The 13,321-nt window shown below is 36.2% G+C and overlaps 1 protein-coding gene across 10 annotated transcripts in view; it reads left to right on the forward strand.

Annotated features, from left to right (window-relative positions):
- The window catches only part of LOC111511999 (uncharacterized), an 82,763-nt gene that overhangs the window by 15,759 nt on the left and 53,683 nt on the right, over positions 1 to 13,321 (forward strand). The window contains exon 1 of one of the 10 annotated variants that reach the window (XM_074172352.1): positions 4,089 to 4,468. The exons of 8 other annotated variants lie outside the window; for them this stretch is intronic. The gene's annotated coding sequence lies outside the window, so the exon portion shown is untranslated. Of the gene's footprint in view, positions 1 to 4,088; positions 4,469 to 7,335; positions 7,494 to 13,321 lie in introns of those variants that run through there. One more of the 10 variants, XM_074172353.1, reaches the window with a different exon arrangement.

Consider the following 13,321-nt stretch of genomic DNA (forward strand, 5'->3'; position numbering starts at 1 on the left):
ATGAAAAAAAAATTTCAAATCATAATTATCAATGCCAGAAAAAATGTTTACAGAAATATTGAATTTCTCTATTTGTTTACAACAATTTAATAAACAAATTACGTGAAAAATTCATATCCTATGTTAATAACTGCCATTGTTTAATGTGAAAACAGACATAGGCTGAATATCAATTGAAAAACAATTTGTTTCAACAATTTTTAGATATTTCATTTTGCAATAGTTATAAAAAGTCATAACTAACAAATTGATAAATTTTTATTAACTTTTATCGTAGGATCGTATGAAGTATATATTTCAAAAGGGCTCCACGAAGTTTAAAATTCATAGGCTAATTATTTATACCTTTTATCCCATTATTTTTGTCAATGGAGATTGAATAACTTTTTAAAAAATGGTGATAAACTTTTTTTTCTATGATTTTCTATGATTATAAAAAAATGATTTCTTTTGATAAATCTCTTTAGCGGCAGCGCGTGCATACCGTAACAGCCGCGCGAAACCCTATTTTCAAATTCGAATAAAAATTATAAATAATGGAGATACAGTTTCGGGAGTTGCAACTTTTTTATTGGAAATTTCCTCCCCTTTAACGAGTTCTTTTCAAAATTGCTCAAGTATCAATATTTTTTGAGTTGTTAACGAAAAACTAAATACGATTTTTTTAATCTCATTTTGTTAATAACAATTGCAATTTTTTACCTGCTCCAAAATCCTTCAAAAACATTTTTCTAGAGGTGATTCCGAATTGAATGAGCTATCGCTCATATTTTTAGGACCTTTATCTCTATTTTTCATGTTTTTGAACTTGTTGATTAGACTAATAGCCCAAGAAAAATCTACTCTAGTAATCGGATATCGGAATCAGAACGCATTCAAATTCAATGTGTGGTGCGGAATATAAAATATCAATCAAATAATTCGATTATATTTCATGCAAAATGAGCAATGCAACTTTCTATGTTTTTACTACTTTTATTTGTAACTAACGTTAATTCAGTTTTAGTCCTTCAAGGACATTTTCAAACTAACACTAAAATACCCTTATAGTACGAAAATACAGTGAAGTTTGTTTGTTACAAACAAAAGTGATGAAAAATTGTAGAAAGTTTCATTTCTCATTTTTCATGATAATTTACCACGTAGTAACGGCTACATCCATAAATGTATCGATTACATTTCTTCAGAAAAAATTTGATAGGTGCTACCGAAATGTTCTACCAAACGAGATAAATATCAGACAAAATTCATTTTATTAGTTTGATAGTGGTCCAACATATCAAACTTCTGAAATAATCAATCAAATTAGTAACAAGGACTATTACACTAGGAGTATTAGTGGAAGTACTGCACCGCTACAAAAAGAAGTTTCCAAAGGCCATTCGAGCTGGTCGTTGTAATGAAAGTTACAAAAGTAGGATTGGGATGTATGGCATGTCGAATGGAAGGATAGAAGATGCTGTTAGAGAAAAAAAAGACCAAAGATTGTTGCGTGGCAAGAAAGCATTATTTTTTTCTGTTATGACGTGTAGCACATCTAATAAAAGCGAAGGGAAGATGGACACATGCAAAAAAAAATTGTCAGATCGAGTACTGCAAAAATTCGAAGGGAAGGCTGAATTATTAAAAAAAATTCTTGAATTTCATGGCAGTGTGAATTTGGGGTGTTGAATAGAAAAAAAAATGGCATCATACCAAAAAGGCATTATGTGTATGAATAGAGGGAATCATGACTGGTACAGAGGGCATGGGGGTATCAAATCGAGAAAAGATGGTGGAGTACAATAGAAGAGGAGATCGTAACATGTGAAATACACCCCTTCTGACAGTGACCCACCCTGTTTGGACTCTTGCTTAACCAGATGTTATGGTATCAAAATGGTATCAGTTGTTCAATGCATCTCACTATTTTGTCGGGTACCGCAAGGCATCTGAGCAAATACAAGATGAGCTTATGCGAAATTGTATCAAATGCCTTACAGTAATAGAGGCCATAGAGAGGTTACGCTTTTTTTATCGAGTCCTGCGTTACAAATCTATCGATGAGCAGGTTCTCTTCACATCCAGCGACTCCTCTCTTCGACCCTCTCCGCTCATATATCCGTTCGAACACTCGGTCAACTGCGGTGAGTGTTCGTGTATATAAGATGCTTGTAAACAACTTATAACACGAATTCAAGCATAATATCGGTCTGTAATTCTTAGGAATCGACAAATCTCCGCTTTTGGGGATGAGAACGGTCCGCCCCTCGACAAACCAATCCGGAACCGGCTGCTCCCATGGGTTAAAAACTCTGGCCAGATGGCGGTGGGTGCTTGGTAGTTTTTTCCACCAATAAGTGTTCAGCCCATCTGGGCCTGGAGCAGCAGTTCTTGGAACCCACAAGGACTCTTCGAACGTCATCCGGGGTTATCGGGTTGCGCAGTTCATTGAGCTCAGGCTGTCGAAGCTCTCTGTTGAAAGCTTCGAACTGCGCTAGGGCTGGAGTGTCTAAGTTGAGTGGCTGCGGGTGTTCATAGATATCCTTCCAGAAGGATTCCACCTGATCAGCGGTCGACGGATTATCCACAACACGTGGAGGCTCTTGGAATAAGCGAGGAGATTTCTCGCAGAACCTAAGGTTTTCCGCGATACCTCTCGCTTGCCTTACTAGTGACTTTTTAGCAGCCACTAGCATTCGTATCCTATCAAGGCAGTGCTGTTTGGTGGTCAGCGTTCGATCTTCCGAACCGCAAGGCCGGGATTTCGTCCTTCCGATTCGAAAACCGATTGGACGACGCTATACATGGCAGTGTTGATTTGCCAGATGTCAGCCTCTTCTGTTAGAACACTATGAACCTCTGCATCCAAACAAGCCAGTTCTTGTGGCTTTAGGGGCCTAATTCTGTGGAGCGCCCTGCGTGTTCTGTTTGTCGTCTCCATTGGTGGTATGGTGCGAGTCTCCTCTCCAGCCGTGCCAACGGGTGATAGAACTGTCACTTCTACTACTTCGCTATCAGGCTGGGTAGGAGCTAAATAGCACTGGTGCCGAAGATAAGATACGTAATCCCTAAGGTTTTGGGCCGGAAAGGCGGCATGCTCCGGATGTGTTTCACACCACAGAGCATGCAATCTCGCCATGTACCCTCCTCGCGAAGGCTCACTACTCTCGTAGCAATGCATAAGGCTATCTCTTAGCTCATGTGTCCACTCGAAACGTCCGTTTTCATTGCCAGGGTTGTCATCGGTAGGCAAATCATCGTTATGGGCCCCACCACATTGCCTCTGACCCCTCCGAGCGGGTCGATTGTGGGGGCCCCTTCCTTGATTATTGAGAACCAAGTGTTGGGTCCACCGGGTGGTTAGCCCTGTGGACCCACGGCCGGCACCGGAGGGAGAATAGGCTGCCGGTCCGGTTTTGCACCAGTTGCTCGGCTAAGTGGTGTCGCAACTCACCAAAGGCCAAGGGTGTTAGTGGCCGTCCCTGCTATTATTATTATTTTTATAATTTAAAGATCCGCCATTTCGTAGTAGTTGAAGATATTAACATTATATTCTAGAGTTGTGAAGCATTTGTCAGGGGCTTCAAAAAGATGTGCCACAAGACCCCCCTTTCCATTTCATTTTTTCCCAGATGGCGCCCAGTCAATTTCACTTCGAAATAAAGTATTCATGCATTAATCTCATTATTCCAAATTTCAATTTTTTCAGTTGATCCGTTCAAAAAATAAAAGAGGGGGGAAGACATTAAAGAAATGCACTGTAGTTGTTTTGGATGAGTATTTTCTTTCATATACCAATGCCAAAGTCCAATTTCATGAGGGCTCATTAATATAAGAGTAATGTTGCCCAATGTAGTGGTATCACAGTATAAATAAAAATTGATGGTTTATGAATGCGAAGTAATGCACACTCAAGTGTGCACCCTCTGCAATCGATATGCAATCGATAGCACTAGCATTCACTTATCATGCAAATGCGTCTCGCAGGATTACAAAATTCCATATACACATGTTTACGAAACGTCAAATTGAGCCCATTATTTCATTAAAATAGTACATTCAATTACGGAACAGTCGAAGCTGAATAACAGTTTATTCTTGTGATACGTAACGAAGTCTAGTGTAATATTAAAAGTATTGTGATCCACGTCACTGAACTGAGATTAGTGAAAAGTTGCAAATTCTACTGATTTGGTGCATAGCATTATTTATAATATCACGAAACATAGTTGGGATTATTATTTGCTACAATTAGTTTAATTAATTAATTCATTATTACCACAATCAAATGCATTTCATTTTCGATATGAAGCAGAACAAAATAATACTGATATTGAAGCAGGAAATACATTCAACGATAACGAATTTGAACATAGCCAGCAACAGTATCATGAAAAGATTCAATTAACGTCAATATTCAAAACTGACAATAATGTGATTGCGTGGTGAAGTTTCAGGGAGAATTTGAGAAATATTTTCGTTTTCTGTAAGTACACTATTGAATGCTATTTTCAGAATGACTTGAAATTTAAGTTGTTATTCAAGAGCACGAACATCAATAAGAATGAATTATTACATCAGAAGTATATTAGGTGTTATATCGGCGAGCGCGAAGGGCACATATGGCTATCAATGTACTGATTGATATTAATATAATTTTGAGGGCAAAATACATGGAAAAATCATATGAAATCTGATCGTCATTTTAGATTTTTTTCAACGACTCATTGTATATTCACAAAAACATCAAAATTGTAGAGAAAATACAATACTGAGAATTCATACATAATGTTCGCAGAACTCTAGTTATGTGGTTTTAATTTTTTGCAACGAGTAGTGAAATAACTACTGAATAATCTTGAATTAAGTAATTTTGGATCATTTCCATCAGGCGTTATGATATGTAGATATGTTCTGCCTTTCACCAGATCCAAAGTACCTTCGTTCAACTAATCTAGAATTAGGTGGAATATTGATATGACATTATTACCATGAAAATGAATAATTTTCACGAAGGAGACTACTTATAAATACAATAGTTACACTAAAAGAATTGCGACAAAAAAGTTCTGAAGAGATTGATGGATATCCGCGCATTGTAACCACGAAAAATCAGTTGCATCGCCAAAACTTTTGCCTTCGTTTCTTATTGAAAGTGGTACTTTGACTCATCGGTATTGTCATAAATATCCATTTTCCATGAAAATGGACGGAAGTTCATCCGACATATTTTGTGTGAAGCTGCGTTTCGTACTGTTAATGTCTTGTTGAAATATCTTCACTTTGGATTCCCAGCCAATGTTGAAGAAGCCGCCCCTGTAGTTTCCAAAGTATCCTGTATTGTTTTATTTACTTTCTCCGTTTGACCAATTATCCTCAAAAGGTCAAGTGTTATTGTGTTTGAGCTGATATATTTTTCGTTAAGGCAATCTTCAAATTCATTTTGGAGACAAATATTTTCGTTTATTTTCAATTATTGTCTCAGTATTTCCGAAAAATGTAAAAATATCGGTCATTGCTTCTGAAATACATATTTGCTAGTATTGGGAACAGTTTTTGAAAATGTGAATTTTGAAAATCTGTCCACGACACAAGTATTTCCTTTTGTATATATTTCACACACATACATCTAAATAATTTAGGTATAAGGTGTGATATCTAACATACTTAGATATAGAATGTAAAAACTCTGATTTCTTACCATTATTCTCTTTATGGCGTGAAGACAATGTAAATAAGCATCTAAGTAATATTTTACAAAATTATTAGTTATAAAATTATAATTGTTTTTTCATCTACATTGTCATGATTACCTTTTACTATTTGCCAATTATGGTACTTCGACACTATCCATATCAAACCATATGGGGTGTATCGTACTTCCTGAAAATGTTTTCAATATTCACTTTTTCACCGATCAAAAAAATATTTCTTTTATCTCGTTGACAATTGATTGTTTAATTAAGGCACTCTTCACAGCGTTGCTTTCCTCAAAAATTGTGAACTCTTTTCCAAGCAGATAAAATCTTTACTCTTCCAGGGTTTTTACGATTGCCAGTAACTGCAGTTCGAATGAATGATGATTTTTCTCCGCTTTAGTTCATTTAAGAAACACTTCATTGTGAGATTTTCACTGAACAATTTTTCGAAAACGCAACACTAGTTTTATACAATAGCTTCTTCAGGCATGTCTATACTCATAATATGTCAGTATAGATGCGCAAAGCTCTATTGGAAACACTTTCCCAGCACCAGAGCAAAATTACGGTCTCTCGTTGCACGTTTCGCTAATCAAGTTAGCGTTCTCAGAAAGTCATTATGACTGAATTTTACTACTATGTTAGTGTTTCTACCTGCTAGTGGCCTAACAATTACCTGTTAGTAGAACCTAACTACTACCGGTTAGTATAACCTGTTATTGTTCCTATACTAAACTACCTGTTTTTTTTTTCAAACCGTCAATTTGTTATGTTAGTAACTATACCTTAAATTTTTTCTGTAATACTTTTTTCTGTCTTTTATGAAGACCAAACAAAGGACTGTTCCAAATAGAACCTTTGTCGCTATTCATAGAACTCATTTCACACCTTTCGATTTCGATTAAAATTCATTTTTCATCACTGTGACATTAGCAGTTGAAATCAATAAACAATTCGAAAGTAAATCTGAAGTAAATATCATCATTTGCTGGTTTGGTCTATTTCTATAATAAGTATTCAAAATACATCTGAATAGAAATCGAGAAGGGAGCTGTGCAGTGCAGAAGATGACAACAAGGGGGGCATGCAACGTCAAATTGCAACAGGAACCCCAGGTGTCTGAAATTCGCTAATCCCACCTAACCAGGGAATGTACCAAACTAGGGATATTTCTGCAGCTTGTGTCAATTGCGGAGGCGATCACCCGGCCAATTACAGACGCTGCCTGATGTACTTTGACAGGGTGGACGGAATTGAAAATGAGAAGTGGAAGCAGTAGGACCAAAATAAAAAGTATAAGCCAGCTCCTCTTCTCGAAATGAACTTATGGACGGAGAGAATCGTCTCACTTGACAGGTCGGACTTTGAAAAATCTAGGCACGGCACGGAGTGAAAAGACCTCCCTCCCGTAGAGCTCATGACATCTACGATGAAGCAACGGGGATAAGTTTCCAAGTGTGAAAGACAAAAACACTGGAAGTGAAAATTGTGCCAGTGGTACTCGGCTAGAAGATTCCCACATTTATTTTATAAAGATGGAAAAGTAGAAAGCCAAAATATTTCTTCCTCAAAAATTGATCTCTCCTAAAAATACACCCATTTCAATTTTAACAAGATTCTTATGGCTGCGGTTCAATCAAATGTCATTTCATATTGTCATCGATGACATGTCATCGACATAAGGTCGTAATTTTATAAATTATTTGTGTGCTTTGTCTTATCATGTTATTCAAATTGGTGCTAAAGAGGTAATAGGACAAGTGGCTGATTCCGAAATATCGATGTCCGCTATTAAGGATGACAGTGTTCCATGTGAGTGAAATTTGTCCCCGTCTATATACTTCATTGTGTAGCAATCCTGTGACTGATATCTGATTCAATTCTATAACGAATGTTTAGAGTACAAACATTTTTTCGTATAAAGATGGAGGAGTATAAAGCTGAAATCGTTCTTTACCAAAAACGAATTAAAATTGCAATACCAAAATAATAATTGAAATATTTCAATAACAATGCGTGTTTGAAGGAAATCCATCAATATAATTTTCAAATTCAAGGTAAGTTCTTACAGAAAGAAAATGGTGCGATCTTGTTATTATCAGCAAAAATGCAATATTCATACGAAGAATTGCATTCAGTAAACAGTTCTGGAAAATATATTACCGACTTTCATTGCAACTTTTTATTACCTGTAATTGTAGAAGAAAATCAAACTCCCGAAAAATAATCTAGTTCATCAGATTTATCGAACAAAACCAATATTTCATCTTTGAAACTACTTTCTAATGGATTGGTTACAGACATTGACGACTACAGATCACGTTCTGTATTGATCAAATTTACTGTGTAATGAAACTGAAAATGTGTGACCGAAAGTTTTAATGGAACAATGTTATTGACAGATTTCATCGTTGATTGTTCATTAAACAAATGTCAAAAATAAATATAGGAACATACCATGGTAGTTTGGTTTCTACTTCCATAGAACATACGAATCGCAATGCAATCTGAACGGGGTCCGCGATAGTAGTCGACCAGTTTGAAATTATTTGTTCGCGACGAAATATGAACTATTTGATTGAGACACCGTTCCCCTTCCTGCACTGTTCAACTGATACGTTAGATAGCAGTCAATACATAACGATTGAAAATAAAATGATTTTTTGTAGGTAAACTCTAAAATTTTCATGTTCACAAAGGAAGAATAGATTTCAAAGTTGTATTTTTGAGGTCATTCGATTCGTGATACAATTTATTGTTGCATTTGAAAATAGGACAATTCCGTCACAGATCACCATTTGTCAAATTATGAAGTTTGAAAAATGTGTATGTGATCAGAACTACCGCAAGTGTCAAAATTCCGACGAACCACGTGTAAAGCCAATAATGCAAGGCCGTCAAAATAGAGAAATAATACTTAGTATGTGCCACTATTCAAGCATAGAGACCTATTAGGTTGCAAAGCTTAGATGATAAGAAGAAAAAAATGTTTTATAATATAAGTATACCTTTTCATCGGTGGGGGAAGCTGCTATAGATTATTAAATATGTAAAAAAAACTGTTGCATGGATATACTCGAGCGCGTCAGATATTGATACCATCAATGTCCTACGTATTTTCAATAATGTTGGTATGTTAATCTGATTGTTTGCATGATGTGGGTGGTTGTACGTAAGGGTTGAAAATGAAAAATTCAACCAAGCGCGTCAGATTTTCTAAGGGGGTGTTAAGTACACCAAAAAAAAGCTCTCATTCAATAATCTGACGATTTCTATCTGACGCAAACTCGCGGCCATTAATACAATGTGTAAAAAAATCGTCACTTTGAAATACTCAAGTGCGTCAGATTAAGATGTATATGGTTCATCTTTATGTTTTAGACGTGCTGTCTCATAATCTGACGATTATCTAGAGGTATTCGCCTAATCTGACAAAAAAATATTTTTTTTATATTTTTTCAATCATTGAACTTAATTAATTGAAAAGCTCAGGAAATAGCATTCAAATTAATAATTGTATGTTTTTTAAGTAGAATACTTGTATTTATAAAAAAATAATTTAAAAAAATGCTCAAAATATCTAATTTTGTTATAATCAATTGATCAATTATTGGGGAAAAGATAAATGAAACTTTCTATGTTTTTTACCACTTTTTTTTGTAACTAACGTTACTGCAGTTACTTATACTTATATGAAAATGTCCTTATAGGACGAAACTGCAGTAATGTTAGTAACAAATAAAAGTGTTAAAAAACATAGAAAGTGTTAGTTACAAATAAAAGTGGTAAAAAACATAGTTTCATTTCTATTTTCTTCATTATGATTTCCTCCCACGTAGTAACGGCTTCATCCATCAATTAATTTGATATTTAATCATCATCTTCATCTTCATCACGAACGAGTCTCTGTGATCAGCTGTGATGGCGTCATGGCAACAGAATTCAGAGTGGGGACGGAGTGATAGAGTAATAGATAGAGAAGAAGTGAAAAAAGAATAGAAACGCGGAGAGGGAAATATAGGCATCACGCAGTGCACGCATTAAACTTTCTCGACGAATTTCTGCTATTTCGGCTTGCGGAAATCGTCAGATGATATATTTTTCGATATCCTTGAATTATTTTCTTCATAATGAAAAAAAAATCAGCTACGCTCGAGAATGTCGAGATGACGTTTTTTTTACAACTTTGCTACCCTCCCCTTTCTTTACGTCACTCTCAAATTGTCAGATTACTGGAATATACACTTTTTAACATGTAATTAACTCACCCTACCTTAATCTGACGCGCTCGAAAATTTCTGATGATCAATTTTTTTTTACTTATCTGATCCTTTATCCTCCACGGCGGCCTTATATATGGGGCTCATATTTGGTGGAGGTACTTAACCGGGTACAAGGTATTCCCCTGTATATTGATCTGCCGACTTCAGTAAATCTCGAAATCCCCTCTTGGGCTCCCCTATTAATATGAGTCGGAATATTTCGGAAAGGAATGGCTTTCACTAAAGTACAAAAAATTCGTACAAAAATGTTAGGAGACTATAAAAAATGTGTTTCATTTCACCAAACTCACCAGTAAAGAGTCAAATGTAATGATAATCTGCGTATGGGCTGACAGATATTGAAACCTTCCTATGAAAAAAAATTCAAAAACTAGTGAACCAATCATTACAGTAGCTTCCTTTCACCGACTGCAATCCAATAATAACTTGCTGAAGTGTAAACGGGGAATAGAGAAATTGCTTTTTTTTCAGAGTTGGAGATGGTTTTTTTCGAAACGTAAACTCAAACCCAATTGAATAAATCAAAGTTCGTAGATGGGACTTCCACGAGTTACCTCAGCTAACAACTGGGGTAAGACAACGTGATTTGAACTGTTGAAACCATCACTGCTTCAGAGAGTCAGATTTGTTAAATTTGCATTTGAAAGTGATATCAGAGACAACGTTGAAAAACATGTCAGCACCTTCGATAATATTAATGTTTGGAATATATGCATACTTCTCAACGTTGAATATTTCTCAGCTAATTGAATGCGACTTGATATCAGAAAGGGTACCTTTGTTGAAACAATTGAATCATTTTCAATTTTATGAAAGTTTTAGTGTTAGTAGACAACCACCATTGCTAGAATATGTAAGTTTTAAAAAACATATTCTTTTCGTCATTGACTGTTGGAAAAATATCCTAGTTTTACAACAGTTACTGTTGACATTGAGCGTTGACCTTAAAACTACTGTTTCGAATCCGACAGATGAAAAAGTTTAATGCATCATTATTTTGGCCAAATATGATATAGTTTATATATCAAACTTCCTCTTTTTCTTGAAGATGATCACGTTGTGATCCAAACACGTGTCGAGGTGTTTGAAATGTTGGGAAAAAACTCCAGTAATATACAATATAGACCAAATTAAAGTTGCATAATCTATCTTACTCCTCATAGAAGTAATATACAACAATTTGGGCGTATTAACATTTGAAAAGTTCCCCAGTTTCAGGAAATATCCCAATAGCTTCATCGTTGACGATACAATATGAGTTATATGTCAAATGTAAGCTCTCGATCAAACACGACCCCTAAATCTTTAAACGTGTCACCGTTTTCAAGAGCCTTATTATTTAGGGAGTATTCAAAAATTATTGGATGAAGATTTCTGTAGAAAGACATTTATGTTTGCATTTGTCTGCATTGAGTATTGAGGGTATGTGATCCTTACCGAAATGTCATTTATGAAAATAAGGAATGAGAACGGCCCCAGATTAGACCCCTGGGACACCCCTGAAGTAAAAATGTAATGGTTCAATTGTACACCCCCATATTCGACAAACTGAACGCTATCTGACAGATACAATTTGAGCAATATCATTGAAGAAGTTGAGAATCCGATTTTATTGAGGTTTTTCCAAAAGTAGAAAGTGGACAATCTGATCGTAGCATTTTTTTATCAAAATAAATGACATTGACTAACTTGTTCTGTTGAATAATTAGTATACACTGCCTGTTGTCCGCTCTGAGGTTTTCTTATATTTTTATTAGCAAAATGTTCTCATGTATTTGCCCATATTCGATCCACCAAAAAACATTTTACAAACTATAATTATAGATAACAAAGTTTCAGTCAAATCAAGTGCATAACATTTTTACAGTATTTTTGATGATTCATTGATCAACATAACATTTTTGAGCCGGTTGAAATAAATCAAATAAATGAATCTCACCACAATATATTAGTGAAAACCGCTTCCAAATCTGTATAACCGTTTTGGTGAATAGGACAAACAGGAAACACACAGTAATTTTAAAAAGTATTATTTCGTGTTCTATTACTTCATTGAAGACCACCAAAAATAGTTTTCTTGAACTATCTTCCATGAACAGGCAGCGATCAGCGATTATATGTATTAATCGATTTTGAACATTCATATCTGATGGAATCAATGATATGAAATCATGAATCAAAATAGTTTCAACTTGAATTTGATTTTTGAAGTCAACCAATCATTTACTTCAATCTCAGACCAAATAGGTGATCTGTATTGTAACGAATTAAAGAATTAACTGTCTTAAACAAATTTATTTTAACAATACTTCACTATCACAACTAATTTATTTACACCACTCAGTAACTAACGATTAATTTATCTTCACCGTTTGTTAACCGCTCGATTCGCTTTCTTGGTACAGACTACTCTTCGGGACGAAGAGCGACGTTTTTATATCGTCAACGAACGTTCCGGATCCCTCTGCGGATTTCGGGACCCATCCGGAGTTTTCGCGGTATTTCGCGATGCGTCATATGTTTGCTGACTGGGACATCGGTCAGGGCCGGCTTCAGATTCATTACATTGCCCCCTCCTTAACGTTTCGCCCCGAAATGTCATCCTTGGCGTGTGTCGATACCTGCAGAACTCTCCATATTTGCACTGTGAAGTTCGATGGAAGTAACATTCCACAGTCTTTATGCTCGGTCGTGGAAGATGGTTACCACACACCAAAATCAGGAAGGCCGCTAGATCTGAAGATCGTTTCCAACATGCTTCTCACAATTCTCCAGTCCAGCCTGTCGAGCCCAGAGGCTAATTTTGGGATCGCCAACTCCACGAGATTCTGGTCGAGCATCGTCTCCTTCAGTCTAGTAAGACTCCTCCGTACATCTTCATAGGACGGTTTGTCTCGAGAATGCTTTTTGGTCACCAAGTAGAAGATATTTCTCTGACCCTTCTTCAACTGTAGCACCCCTCCGACTTCTGGATTCTGTTCTCGTAATGTTTGAAGCTGACCGAATTTCTTGTTGAATACCACAGCGATGCCCTTGGACATTTGGAGATCCTCTGCCACGCAGTGCGCTAGGGCGTAATCGACTGGAACCTTGAAAAGGTCTCGTGGCTCTTCTCGAGTTACCCCATGTACGACCTTCTGTCCGTTCGAGTATAAGGACATGAATTGCTGGAACGTCATTTCATCCTCTGTTGGTCTGAAGGCGCGAACTTGGTCGTGATTTCCAGCATAAGGAGCCAGTCTATTAAAATGGACGACCCTAGGCTTTCTTCGAGGTGGCTTATGGATTCGGTAGACGAGGTCATTAATCTTTTTCATGATTTTGTACGGACCTTCCCACGAGTTCCGCACTTTCGGT

Source organism: Leptinotarsa decemlineata, unplaced genomic scaffold (genome assembly GCF_025532065.1).
Source record: "Leptinotarsa decemlineata unplaced genomic scaffold, Ldec_3_MD MMD2_tig00000090_RagTag_RagTag, whole genome shotgun sequence".
Classification (NCBI taxonomy): domain Eukaryota; kingdom Metazoa; phylum Arthropoda; class Insecta; order Coleoptera; family Chrysomelidae; genus Leptinotarsa; species Leptinotarsa decemlineata.